Source organism: Nomascus leucogenys, chromosome 11, assembly GCF_006542625.1.
Source record: "Nomascus leucogenys isolate Asia chromosome 11, Asia_NLE_v1, whole genome shotgun sequence".
Lineage (NCBI taxonomy): Eukaryota > Metazoa > Chordata > Mammalia > Primates > Hylobatidae > Nomascus > Nomascus leucogenys.
The window spans coordinates 46,605,325-46,619,919 of NC_044391.1; the positions used below are offsets into that span (position 1 = coordinate 46,605,325).

General features: G+C 46.1%; 1 long non-coding RNA gene across 2 annotated transcripts; it reads right to left on the minus strand.

Moving 5' to 3' along the window:
* Positions 1 to 277: 277 nt before the first annotated feature.
* LOC101176260 lies at positions 278 to 4,240 on the minus strand. 2 transcript variants are annotated; one of them, XR_004032396.1, is made up of 2 exons: positions 3,850 to 4,184; positions 278 to 1,965 (listed from the first exon to the last, which is right to left on the minus strand). It is a non-coding gene; the product is annotated as an uncharacterized LOC101176260 (long non-coding RNA). The 2 variants fall into 2 exon arrangements; XR_004032397.1 differs by having other exon boundaries at positions 1,079 to 1,965; positions 4,050 to 4,240.
* Between the last annotated feature and the right edge of the window lie 10,355 nt (positions 4,241 to 14,595).

Below are 14,595 nucleotides of genomic sequence, written 5' to 3' on the forward strand. Positions count from 1 at the left end.
TTATATAATTCAAAATTCTAAGTGAAAACCACATTCAACCTAAAATTTCAAACCTAGTTAAGGTGTCATCCAAAAGAGGTAGAATACAGACACTGTCAAGCTTATAAGAGTCCCAAAGTTTTATCCCAAATTCGCCTTTGTCAAAGTGGTAAACCAAATAAGAATGTGTTTTTTACAAAAATGAGAAGCTAAACCATGGAAAAAAAAAAAAAAAAAAAGACATAAGCTCCAAGAAACCAGTGACCCAATATAAGAGGCACAGGAAATTCCCGAGATGTTCAGGTGCTGGGTATTTATTTATTTATTTAATTTTTTTTGAGACGGGGTCTTGCTTTGTCACCCAGGCTGGAGGGCAGTGGTGCCATCACGGCTCACTGCAGCCTCGACCTCCCAGGCTCAAGCCATCCTCCCAACTCAGTTCTTTTGCCAGTTGGCTTCCTTTTACTTATTCATTGATGAAACCCACATATTCATTTATTCACTCTACAGTGGTGAAACCTCTTAGAATTATTTTCACTAAGTAGTAAAAGTTAACATCACCAAGAATGGAACACATTGACACTGTGTGTCTCTTGATGGGATAAACCGCATTAGTTATGTGGTATTCCTCCCAAAGATGCATAAAAGATGAGGTACATCCAAATTAAAGAACACTCTACAAAATAACTGTCCCGGCGCGGTGGCTCATGCCTGTAATCTTAGCACTTTGGGCAGCAGAAGTGGGAGGATCTCTTGAGCCCAAGAATTTGAGACCACACTGGGCAACACAGGAACACCCCATCTCTACAAAAAATAAAAAATTAGCCGGGCGTGGTGGCGCAGGCCTGTAGTCCCAGCTACTCGGGAGGCTGAAGCAGGAGGGTCCCTTGAGCTCAGGAGTTCGAGGCTGCAGTGAGATATCATCGCCACTGTGTTGCAGCCTGGGCGATACAGCAAAGCCCTGTCTCCAAAAATAAAACCAAAAACCAAAAAACAAAACCCCCAAAAAACTCAGCACCACCAAAAACAAAATAAGTAACCTGTATTCTTTGAAAATGTCAAGGTCGGGAACAGGTAGGATACACAGAAAATAAACAGGTGAAAATTTAAATCGAAATATTTTAGTAGTTTCATTAAATGTACAGAGGAAAGTATGTGCCTATCATTGGGAGTCTGAGACAAGATAAAAGCACGGATCTCACAACAATAAATTACTTTGAAATCTTCTTTCTTGCTCAGTACAGCTCCGGCCTCCGCGCAGCCTGGCTTTCGTATTCCTGGTTCTCGGCAGGCTGTGGGGCCTCCGCGCCGCAGCCGTTAGTCTTGTCGGGTAGGTGACTCCTTCAGTGAGCAGCAGCAGCGACGAGAAAGGCCTGGCGGGGTTTCGCTGTCTTCCCGCCCACCGGAGGGCCCTGAGGAGAAGCCTCCGGCCCTGAGGGAGGGTTGGGGTGTGGAGGCAGCAGCTGCCGCCGCCATGTTGGACTGGACGCACGCACGCTCCCAACGCTCTCTGGATGCAAATGATGGCGGGAGCGCCTCGGGCCTCGTCTTTTGACTCTGTCCTTGGAACCCTAGGAGACTTGCCGTTCCCGGGGGAGGGTGTGTGTGAGTCGGGCGGCGGAGGCCGTCTACGCCATCGTAGGGGCGGGGGGAGCCGAGATTAGAGCATCAGCCTGAGAGAAGCGGTGCTTCTGGTTCTCCGCTCCGCCTCGGATCTTTCAGCGAGGCCTCGGGCCAGTCATCTCACCGCCTCGTACCTCAGTTTTCCTATCCGTGAAGTGGAGCTGGGCCTGCCTGACTCATTCATTCATCAGGTGGGGGCCTTGACGCTCTGGGAGCCCTTTCAAAGGACGTTGCCTTACACGAAATAGTACCTATCGTTATTCACTCTGCAGTAACCACCCAGATTTGAGTTGGGGGTGTTTGCACAGTAATTCAGCTTCCTTTTCACCCTCCTGCCATTCGTCTTCCCCTCCAGTTTATCTCCTGAAAGAGTTTGAAATCAGCCTTGTCTATTATTGATAAGCTCCTGTAGGTGTATGTGGCATTTCCCTTAAAACATGCAGACCAAAGGAAAGGCAATCTTTTTTCCCCCGACGAAGCAGTTAACTTGGCAGAGGCCACCAGTTGTATGGAAGAGAAAGAGAGGCATTAGTCTCTTCAGGACAGCCAGTTTGGATCCTGCTAAACCAGAATAAAAAATCTAGAACATGGGCCGGGCGAAGCGGCTCACGCCTGTAATCCCAGCACTTTGGGAGGCCAAGGCGGGTGGATCACGAGGTCAGGAGATCTAGACCATCTTGGCTAACACGGTGAAACCCCGTCTCTATGAAAAATACAAAAAATTAGCCGGGCGTGGTGGCGGGTGCCTGTAGTCCCACCTACTCGGGAGGCTGAGGCAGGAGAATGGCTTGAACCCGGGAGGCGGAGCTTGCAGTGAGTCGAGATCACGCCACTGCACTCCAGCCTGGGCGACTGAGCGGGACTCCGTCTCAAAAAAAAAAATCTAGAACATGGATGTCCCCTTGATTTAGCAGACCTAGCTGATCACACAAGGTCCTGTATTGTTAGGCTGCATCACAGGCCGCAAAGACCCAGGTATCTATCCAGTTGCTAGAAACCATCAGGAGAGTTAGATACCACTTTTCTGCTGGAAATACAGACCATTTCCTGAAGCTGTATGGTTGAGGTAAAACATAGGCCTTTTGCAGTCTTATATTTTGAGTGAGGCCAAACCTGCCTAGTGTTATAAAACCAGACAAAAAAAACCCAGGTACCCAGTCTTGCAGGATAGAAATGTGTGACTAAAATGAAGCATCGATCTGAGAAGACTACAAATGAGCGGGAAAGATTGGACAGGAGCATGCTATACATTATTTAGATTAATGTTGATATTTAAGGAGCCAGGATATTGTTTGGTTTTTGAGGGGTGCCCATCTACTTTATGTAAGAAGCTATAAACTACACTTCTTTCAGTTTCTGCTTAATCCTTGCTCAAACAAGGAATAATTTCTTATTCCAAAGTAGACATTGGTACATCTTTTACTAGGTACGTAATTTGGGATGAAGTCTGATAAAGCTCCTTAGAAGTACGTACAGTACACTCTCACAAGGGTGTACCATCTACCCATGGTTTAAACAGAAATTAAAATTCTACCTTCGTGGAGAAATTTGCCAAGTTTTAACGGATTCAGTGCTCATTAAAAACTTTTAGCCTGTTTTGATCTTTAACATAATTATTGGTGTAAAACAATGGCTTCTGTGGAAAATTAAAGTTTTAATGGCTTGCTATTTGTAAAATACAGGCTTTTTCATGTATCATATTAGCATATAACCTGGCTTAATCATTAGTACTGATCTTCAAGTTACTAAGACACCAGGTATTTGTTACTTTGTAATTTGAGTTTTTTAAAAAATACCGAAATCGGCTTTTCGATGTGTGAAAAGGACTACTTATTAGATGCTTGTTTTTAAATTTACATTCAATTAATTAAAGCTAGACTCTTTATATTCTTAGGCTTGGTATCCTATTTATATGTTTTGCAATAAGTGTATAAAAATAATACCTTTGTCTTTGTATACAAAAAAAGGAAATCTTCTTTCTTGCTTTAAAAGTCATGTTGGATTTGCATTCTAGACCGTAATAAATATAACTGTTTTAACATAAAAATCTATTTATGTTGTTTATCAGATATTAGGGGTTTTTTTCCCTCTCCTGTCAACCTCCAAATAAAATCGATGCTCCAGAATGATGCCCTCTTATCATAATTTTACAAATACCTGGCTCCAAGGTTACTACCTGATACAAAAATACAATGCTGGTCTCCCAAACAGGCAACCCACATTGACACACACAGCTTCCACTCACACCTGCGATCACAAGGCAGCATCTTCGGGCCCTCGTCGGCCACGATCCGCTCCCAGAGAGCATCCGCGCACAATCCCATCCCATCCACGATTTTGATTCCTTTCCTCCCGCTTCTTCAACCCGATCCGGGACGAGACCATCAGGTCCCACCTCCACCTTCACCTTCATTTTCCGCGCTATGCAGACTGAGCCCTGGACTCACCCATATACAGATTGAATCGTCCGGTCAGTGTTTCATCTCCTCTGCATTCTGAGGGCGAGTTAGCATCTGGGTGCGTGAGTTCCATACTAACAGCCAGGACCAGGCTTGGAGCCAAGAATCCTTTGGCTCGCTTCGTGGCTGGGTTGACCACGTTTCTGTCCTGGACTACATTTCCCATCGGTTCTACCGTTTGGAGCTACTTCCGCCGAGAACCGGAAGCACGTTTTCCTGTGTCGTACCCCGGATAACAGAGCTGCCAGGGATAATCAGGCCTGGCCACTCTAGCTGGCGAGCCGGCCCCATAGCGAGCCGCTCGGCATGAGGGCTCTGCGATCCTCGGTGCAGAGGAGCGGTAAATGGAAACAAGCCCGGCTTGGAGATAAGAGGCATAGGGAAGCCCGCAGTCGGGCTCTGGACTACATTTCCCAGAGGATCCCGCAGGCCGACACCACGTCTCGCGAGATTTTGGCCTCCTCTTAGCCAGGTGGCGGGACCGTTTGCGGTGCCGAATTAGCTGCCGCCGCGCGTTGGAGTCCCGAGCAACTTGGCCAGGCTGGCCTCGAGCGGAACCAGAGAATGCTGAGGGTGAGGAATCCGGCTCCGGTCCTTTTGTGTGTGGAGGGCTGAGGAGAGGAGTTTGCGTGTGTGTTCGCGATGGTTGCCGTGGGTGTTCGTGGGCTGTGACTGTGGCTGTGTGGTGCTGACTCTGGGTGATCAGGTGGGCGCTTGTGACTGTGCGCGCCCGGAGTGGATGTGTGTATCCTGGACGAGCCTCGTTGTGCGTGCGGATGTGAAGAACCGGTGACTGTGTGTTTGGACTGCGTGTCTCGGGGTGGGTGGGTGACTTTGCGTGTGTGTGCAGTACGGTGTGTGCGTGAGTTGCAGGTCTGTGGCTGTGCAGGTGCAACTTGTGTGGCCCCTTGGTGTATGTGAGAGAGGAGAGTGTGATTGGCTGTGAGGCAGTGGGTAAGTGGATATGGGGAGGCATGTGTGCGATTGGGACTTTGTGTGTCCCCTTGAGAGAAAAAACCCTTTAGGCAGTTAGGGTGGGTCCTTGGTAAAAGTCCTTTAAACAGAGAAATAGCCTGAAAAATCAGGCTGCAGGCACAGATAAGGAAAGCTAGCACAGGGGGTTGTCCTAAAGACATTCCTCAGCTGCACTGATAAGGGACCGAGGCCCAACATAGAAACGCCTTTGTCCTTTGTGTGACCAGCGGGCTTCCACGAAATAGTCGCTTCTTTTGTGGGCATGTACACGGTGGGCTCTGTTAGATTTTGAAGGGAAGGCGAGGGTTAAAGAAATAGAGAGATAGAGAGGAGAGTTGGCGGCTCTATGGCGGGGACCAACTAAATGCCAGAGCCCACTACCGCTTACTGGCTGGGGTAATTACAGGCCTGGGCTGGAGGGGTCTGGGCGGTATGGCTTGTTGCCTGGGAGAAAGTTGATAAGGATGTTTCTTGGGCCTTTGCCCTGCAGGATGTGATAAGGAAGTCAGGCGGTTGGGAAGGATGTTTCGCACAGCCCAAACCCCAGTGGAATGTTTCCTTCTGACCAGGGTCTGTGAAATGGTGGGGGCTTACAAAACGTGCAGCTTGGACTAACAGCTTCCGGCGGCCACTTTCCTTTTTTGGACGTGCTTTAGACTGTGAGCCCAGCCTCTTTGAATCATAACTTCAGCCCCTGATTGGTCCCGGGCCAAACTTTCACTTCAGCCCCTGATTGGTCCCGGGCCAAACTTTCACTTCAGCCCCTGATTGGTCCTGGGCCAAACTTTCACTTCAGCCCCTGATTGGTCCTGGGCCGAACTTTCACTTCAGCCTAGGATTGGTCCTGGGCTAAGGTCCCAGGGCCAAGCTGAGTAGTGCTTTCTCCAAGACAGCCTACAGACCAGTCAGCATGTTCCTCCCTTTCCCAGTTAATAAAACCCCCAGATTCAGCCTCCTAGTTGACAACCCTCTTTCGGGTCCCCTCCGCTGGGGAGAGCTTTCTTCTTTTGCTTATTAAATTTCCGCTCCGACCTCATCCTTTGTGTCCATGTTCCTTAATTTTCTTGGCCGTGAGAGAAAGAAGGCAAAAACAAGAGCCTTTACCCTAACAACTCAATTGCTGGAGAGAAGATTAGTGCATATCTAAGATATGTGGCATCACACATCATAGCCCTGGGATTGAAAGCCATGCAGTTTATGGGATGGTGTTAATCTCAGTCCAAATAAGTGATAAGATCTTTCACTTTGCTATATTTTAGGGGTAGGAATGAGATTGAGGGCTTGATCAGTAGTTTGTACCAATAAGACCAGGGATTTGCCCAGTCATCTGTGAGTAAATGCTTGGGCCAGTTTCCATGTCTGTATTGAATTAAATACTCATACGGTTCTGTGATTTTCTCAAATACAGATTTGGTCTTTGTCCCTATTTCCTCGCATACAACTCCTAAAATCCTTGGAATCTCCTAAGTGCTGGCTTTTTTTTTTTTTTTTTTTTTTTTTTTTTTGATGGAGTCTCTCTCTGTCGCCCAGACTGAAGTGCAGTGGCGCAATCTCCAGTCACTGCAATCTCTGCCTCCCGGGTTCAAGCAGTTCTTCTGCCTCAGCCTCCCGAGTAACTGGGACTACAGGCACGCGTCACCACGCCCGGCTAATTTTTGTATTTGTTTTTTTAGTAGAGACGGGGTTTCACCATGCTGGCCAGTCTGGTCTCGAACTCCTGACCTCAGGTGATCTGCGTGCCTCGGACTCCCAAAGTGTTGGGATTATCGGCGTGAGCCACTGCACCCAGCCTTTGGCTTTTTGTATGTTAGCGATTGACCAAAAGCTTCAGGATGGGGGCTGGTCATCAGAAAGACCAAGGCAGGATTAGAGGGTTGAGACTTTCAGCCCCTACCCTCCCACCCCTGGGGAGTGGACGGGACTGAGGATTAAGTTGATAGCAAGTAGCCAGTGGTTTAATCAATCATGCCTAAGTAATGAAGCCTCCTTACAAACCCAAAAGGAGTGGATTCGGAGAGCTTCCAGAGAGCTGAACATATGGAGGTTCCTGGAGGGTCGTGCCTACGGAGGGCATGGAAGCTCTGTGCCCCTTCCCCCATACCTCGCCCTAGGCATCTCTTCATCTGTATCCTTTGGAACATCCTTATAATCAGCCAGTAAATGTGTTTCCCTGAGGTCTGTGAGCCATTTTATTCTAGCAAATTAATCGAACCCAAAGAGAGGGTCGTAGGAACCCCAAATTGAACCCATCAGTCAGAAGTTGTAGAGGCTGGGACTTGTGACTGGTGTCTGAAAGGGGAGCAGTTTTGTGGGCTGAGCCCTCAGCCTGTGGGATGACAGTATCTCATGGTAGATAATGTCAGAATCGAATTGGTGGACACCCAGCTGGTGTCTGCTGCAGAACTGATTCCTTGCTTGCTGATGGGGAGAAATCTCCTTGGATTTTGAGGCCACAGAATTCTTCTGGTTTGATTGTTGTGGTTTTTTTGTGAAGCAGAGGAAGAACACAGTTTGAGTTTTTTTCCAAACGGGTTCACATTGGGGGTTCTCAACCTCGAATCCATCAACTCCATCGCTGAATTTTTATTTATTTATTTATTTTTACTTTTGAGGTAGGGTCTCACTCTGTCTCCCAGGCTGGAGTGCAGTGGCACGATCATTGCAGCCTTGATCTCCTGTGATCAAGTGATCCTCCTACCTCAGCCTGCCAAGTAAGCTGAAACCAGAAGCACACACCAGCACTCTGGCGTAATTACAAATAATTTTCACTAGGAAAGACTCACTAGGTTGCCTAGGCTGGTCTTGAACTCCTGAGTTCAAGTGATCCTCCCACCTCTGCCTCCAAAGTGCTAGGATTACAGGCCTGAGCTGCCTCACCTATCACTGATTTTCTTTTTCTTTCTTTCTTTTTTTTTTTTTTCTTTTGAGACAGTCTCACTCTGCCTTGCCCAGGCTGGACTGCAGTGGCACAATCTCAGCTCACTGCAGCCTCCGCCTCCTGGGTTTAAGTGATTCTCTTGTCTCAGCCTCCTGAGTAGCTGGGATTACAAGTGCCTGCAACCACACCCGACCAATTTTTGTATTTGTAGTAGAGACAGGGTTTCACCATGTTGGCCAGGCTGGTCATGAACTCCTGATCTCAGGTGATCCACCCACCTCTGCCTCCCAAAGTGCTGGGATTACAGGCATGAGCCACCGCACCCGGCCTTTTTTTTTTTTTTAAAGACAGGGTCTCACTCTATTACCCAGACTGGAGTGCAGTGGCAGGATCATGGCATACTGCAGCCTTGACCTCTGGGGCTGAAGGGATCCTCCCACCTCAGCCTCCTAAGGAGCTGGGTTACAGGCATATGGCACCATGCTGGGCTAATATTTGTATTTTTTGCACAGACGGGGGTTTTGCTATGTTGTCCAGTCTGGTCTCGAACTCCTGAGCTCCAGCAATCTTCCAACCTGAGCCTCCCAAAGTACTGGGATTACAGGGAAGAGCCACCACACCTGGCCTATCACTGCATTTTTAAAGGGAAGGAGGACTATAGTGAGATTCACTAAAGATTACAGAAAAGGTAGAACCCTAGATAGATTTAAAGACAGAGATTATAATATACTTGAGATGATAATATCCAAATTTAGCTTTCATAGATAGGGAAATTTGAAGTACATCAAACTATAAGGTGGCATTTTGTGCAACTAACTAAAACTATGTTTGAAAGAGAGCAAATGCATTTTCATTATTATGAATAATATTAAGCGACAATGAAAATAAATAGAAATACTCAAGAAATTGTTATATTTAAATCTTCCCTCCTTTTTTGGAAAGAGAAGTATTGATATTTTTAAAGATTCTAATCAAAACTTCTCTTTTAAAAAAATTGATGATTCTATGGAGATAGGGAGGGAATAACCTATGTTTATTGAACACCTAATATTCCACTTACCTGAATGTCATTTATTCTATATTATAGTTTTATTTGTTTATTTATTTATTTACTTATTTATTTATTTATTTATTTATTTTTGAGACAGGGTCTTGCTCTGTCACCCAGGCTAGAGTGCAGTGGGGTGGTCACAGTTCACAGATATACACCACCATGCCTGGCTTATTATTTTATTTTTGCAGAGATGGGGTCTCCCTATATTTCCCAGGCTTGACTTGAACTTCTGGGCTCAAGCCATCCTCCTGCCTTGGCATCCCAAAGTGCTGGGATTACAGGCGTAAGCCACTGTGCTCAGCCACTATTATAGTCTTGATAGTAGAAGTGTCTCAGTGTCCTGGAAAACTGTCTAAATTTAAAAAAAAACTATTTAAAAACACGTTGGTGTTATTGGCCAACATGGATTTCTTTGCTCCATCATTATTTATTGGCATTATTAGCCTGTTGACTTTCAATTTCCTTAAATCCCTTTCACTCCATTTTTGTTTTTTTGTCCCCCAAATAAAAGTTCTTTTTTTTTTTCTTTTTCCTTTTTTTTTTTTTTTTTGAGACAGATTCTCGCTCTTGTCACCCAGGCTGGAGTGCAGTGGTGTGATCTCAGCTCACTGTAATCTTCACCTTTCAGGTTCAAGCAATTCTCCTGCCTCAGCCTCCCGAGTAGCCTAGATTACAGGCACGCACCACCACAGCCCGCTAATTTTTTGTATTCTTTTTTTTTTTTTTTGAGATGGAGTTTCACTCTTGTTGCCCAGGCTGGAGTGCAATGGCACAATCTCTGCTCACTGCAACCTCTGCCTCCTGGGTTCAAGCGATTCTCCTGCCTCAGCCTCCCAAGTAGCTGGGATTACAGGTGTGAGCCACCAAACCCGGCTAATTTTTGTATTTTTACTAGAGACAGGGTTTTGCCACGTTGGCCAGGCTGGTCTGGAACTTCTGACCTCAAGTCATCTGCCTGCCTCAGCCTCCCAAAGTGCTGGGATTACAGGCATGAGCCACTGCGCCCGGCTTTTTTGTATTTTTATATTTATTTATTTATATTTTGATACGGAGTCTCGCTCTGTTGCCCAGGCTGCAGTGCAGCGGCACGGTCTCGGCTCACTGCAACCTCTGCCTCCCATGCTCAAACGATTCTCCTGCCTCTGCCTCCCAAGTAGCTGGGATTACAGGCACCTACCACCACGCCTGGCTACTTTTTGTATTTTAATTTGAGATAGGGTTTCACCATGTTGGCCATGCTGGTCTCGAACTCCTGACCTCTGGTGATCCATCCACCTTGGCCTCCCAAAGTGCTGGGATTACAGGCTTGAGCCACTGCGCCTGGCCTTTTTTGTATTTTAAGTAGAGGCCGGGTTTCACTATGTTGGTCAGGCTGGTCTCGAACTCCTGACCTCAAATGATCTACCTGTCTTGGCCTCCCAAAGTGCTGGGACTACAGGCATGAGCCACCACACGTGGCCAAAATACTTATATTTTGAAGGACATAGTTCCCCAATTTTTTCCTATGTGTTTGTGTTCATTTTAAGGAATGGTTGAACACATTCAAATAGATTAGTGTTTAGAAATAAGAAAAGAAACCACAAAGAAAAAGGTAGGCTTCAGTAAAATGCACATAAATTAAAATTTCTATACAGCCCCCTTCCTTAAAGGAATTTAAATATGGACAGATTGGAGGGGAAAGGTTTGCAGCAAAAATCATAAGTAGAAGGAAACAGAATGGTTAAGTACACAGTGCAGCAGCCATTTAGGAAAGTTATAAGCCATTTAAATGCCATGTATAAAGTGTTTTTGATAAGAAAAAATCAAAGTGTAAAGGAGAATACAAAATTATACATGTACTGTGGTAACATCTGTATTGTTCTGCGTATGGAAAACAGACTGGGGAGAAATAGCTTTAAGTCCTAATAGTAATTTTCTTTTTCTCCCTTTTCTTTTTTTTGTGTTTTCTTTTCCCTGTCTCCCTTAATATTGCATATCTTTCCCATTAAAAAGTATTGTATTATATATCTACCAACAAGACATTTGTTTCAGATTTTTTGGTTTTGTCTTCAAGGAACATTCTTCTGCATACAACTTCATACTTTTAAAATTCTCTGGCCTGGCTCAGTGGCTCACGCCTATAATCCCAGCACTTTGGGAGGCCAAGTCGGGTGGATTGCTTGAGGCCAGGAGTTCGAGACCAGCCTGGCCAACATGGTGAAACCCGGTCTCTACCAAAAATACCAAAAAAAAATAGCCAGGTATGGTGGTGTGTGCCTGTATTCCCAGCTACTTTGATGGCTGAGGCACAAGAGTCACTTGAACCCAGGAGGCAGAGGTTGCAGTGAGCTGTGATCACCTCACTGCACCCTAGCCTGGGCAACAGATTGAGACTTGTCTCAAAAAATAAAAATAAAAAATTATTGGCTGGGCATGGTGGCTCACGCCTGTAATCCCAGCACTTTGGGAGGCTGAGGAGGGCCAATCACCTGAGTTCGGGAGTTTGAGACCAGCCTGACCAACATGGAGAAACCCCATCTCTACTAAAAATATCAAATTAGCCAGGTGTGGTGGGACATGCCTGTAATCCCAGCTACTTGGGAGGCTGAGGCAGGAGAATCGCTTGAACCCAGGAGGAGGAGGTTGCAGTGAGCCGAGATCGCACCACTGCACTCCAGCCTGGGCAACAAGAGTGAAATTCCATCTCAAAAAAAAAAATCTTTGGATAAGTACTTAGAAATGGAATTTCTAGGTCAGCCACTAGATATTATTAACGGATTTAATATGAAAAACCTTTGCTTGAGGATATATAAAGCTTTAAAAGACAGGGTCCCTATTCTTTAGTTATAAGTAAAGCAGCACTTGCAAGGTAATATTCAGAAAACATCAGATAATATCATATAAAGTCCTCCTGTTCATGCTGATGACATTGGATGGCCAGTTAAGGATGACACTTCGTTCTGTCCCCTGCAACCACGGTCCTGTCATGTCTAAATGATACTGACCCTATGAGAACGCTGTGGATGTGAAAGCATTTCTTCAAGTTAGCTTTTTGGCCTGCTGGTTTTTTTTTTTTTTTTTGAGACAGAGTCTTGCTCTGTCACCCAGGCTGGAGTGCAGTGGTGCAGTCTTGGCTCACTGCAAGCTCCGCCTCCCGGGTTCACGCCATTCTCCTGCCTCAGCCTCTCCGAGTAGCTGGGACTACAGGCGCCCGTCACCACGCCCGGCTAATTTTTTGTATTTTTAGTAGAGACGGGGTTTCACCGTGGTCTCGATCTCCTGATCTCGTGATCCGCCCGCCTCAGCCTCCCAAAGTGCTGGGATTACAAGCGTGAGCCACCGCGCCCGGCCTGCTGGTTTTAATCTAATGATGGGATATCCAAAGTGAAACTAATGGAGTGAAATGATTGTGCATCTGTTGGGGGGAATCAGAGACAGCTAGAGCAAGGGCAGACACATGCTGAACTCATCTCTCCTAAGAGCCAAAGCAAGCAGCAGTGTTGCTAGCAGGGCTACTGCACATCTGTACATGTGACTCCAATGGTTCTGACTTGTTTTTTTCCTAGTATGACCCTAATACATGGGGCAAGTTAGAAAATCAGAGTTGCCCGGGCATGGTGGCTCACGCCTGTAATCCCAGTAATTTGGGAGCCAAGGTAGGTGGATCACTTGAGGCCAGGAGTTCGAGACCAGCCGCAGCAACACAGTGAAACCCCGTCTCTACTAAAAATACAAAAATTAGTTGGGCATGGTGGCAGGCACCTGTAATCCCAGCTAAGGGAGGCTGAGGTTGCAGTGAGCTGAGATCAGGCACTTCAGCCTGGGCGACAGAGCGAGACTGTCTCAAAAAAAAAAAAAAAAAAAGGGGGGGGGAAAGGAAAGAAAAGAAAATCACAGCTTGTTAGCCACTTGCAGCTAAAGCAACAACACACATGCACAAAAATTATTCAGTAAAAACAAAACAGTTTTGGCGTATCTTGAGATTTTGTTTTATATCCAAAGGAAGACTATCTTTGAACTACTCTTTGGAAAATGCCTTCTATGTAACAAATGTTGTAGTTTTCTTCTAATTGGGTCTTGAGGTCTCTCAGGAGAATGGCTATAAACTCTAGCCTCACCCTAATGGGGCTCTAGGGGAGGGGCTTGTGGGTCTTTACAGTAGCCTTTCACCAGACATTTATTTTTCCTGGCCCACAGCCTAATGCTCAAGTGTCTGACCCATGACCAGGTGTCTCACAGGAAACTTGTTTATACTGGCAGATGCCCCTGTAACTTTTGTCTGACTTGTGTGCAGTTTATTCCTACCATGATACCTACTCTTGTATTTTATTTTATTTATTTTATTTATTTTATTTTAATTTAATTTAATTTTATTTATTTTATTTTTTGAGACGGAGTGTTGATCTGTCACCAGGCTGGAATGCAGTGGCATGACCTTGGCTCACTGCAACCTCCACCTTCTGGGTTCAAGCGATTCTCCTGCCTCAGCCTCCTGAGTAGCTGGGACTATAGGTGCGTGCCACCATGCCCAGCTAATTTTTGTATTTTTAGTAGAGATGAGGTTTCACCATGTTGGCCAGGATGGTCTCTATCTCTTGACCTCGTGATCCGCCCGACTCAGCCTCCCAAAGTGCTGGGATTACAGGCATGAGCCATCGGACCTGGCCTTTGTTTGTTTGTTTGTTTGAGACAGGATCTTGCTCTGGTGCCTAGGCTGGAGTGCAGTGGCAGGATCACAGCTCAGTGCATCCTCAACCTCCTGGGCTCAAGCAATCCTCCCACCTCGGCCTCCCAAGTAGCTGGGACTACAGGCATGTCCCACCACATCTGGCTAATTTGTATATGATATATATTTTTGTAGAGATGGGGTTTTGCCATGTTGCCCAGAATTGGTCTTGAACTCCTGAGCTCAAGCAATTCATCTGCCTTGGCCTCCCAAAGTGCTGTGATTACAGGTGTGGGTTACCACACCCAGCCAATGTACATTTAATTATCGAAGTGCTATCTATACTATTTTATGGAAGTACTAATTAGTGAAGTGCATCAGAGGTTTTTTGTTGTTGTTGTTTTGTTTGTTTTGAGACAGAGTTTCGCTCTTATTGCCCAGTCTGGAGTGCAGTGGTGCAATCTCGGCTCACCGCAAACTCTGCATCCCAGGTTCAAGCAATTCTGCTGCCTCAGCCTCCCAAGTAGCTGGGATTGCAGGCATGTGCCACCACCCCCAGCTAATTTTGTATTTTTAGTAGAGACTAAAATGGTCTCTCCATGTTGGTCAGGCTGGTCTCAAACTCCCGACCTCAGGTGATCCATCCGCCTTGGCCTCCCAAAGTGTTGAGATTACAGGCGTAAGTCACCATGCCCGGCCAATAGAGGTTTTTAAACTTTTTGTAGATATTTTTGAAAGATCCTGTCTTCCTTTAAGAAATGAGAAAAGGCTGGGTGTGGTGGCTCATGCCTGTAATCCCAGCACTTTGGGAGGCCAAAGCAGGCGGATTGCTTGAGCTCAGGAGTTTGAGAGCAGCCTGACCAAATGGCAAAACCTCGTTTCTACTAAAAATACAAAAAATTAGCTGGGCATGGTGGTGCACGCCTATAGTCATAGCTAACACAAAGGCTGAGGTGAGAGGATCACCTGAGCCTGGGAGGTT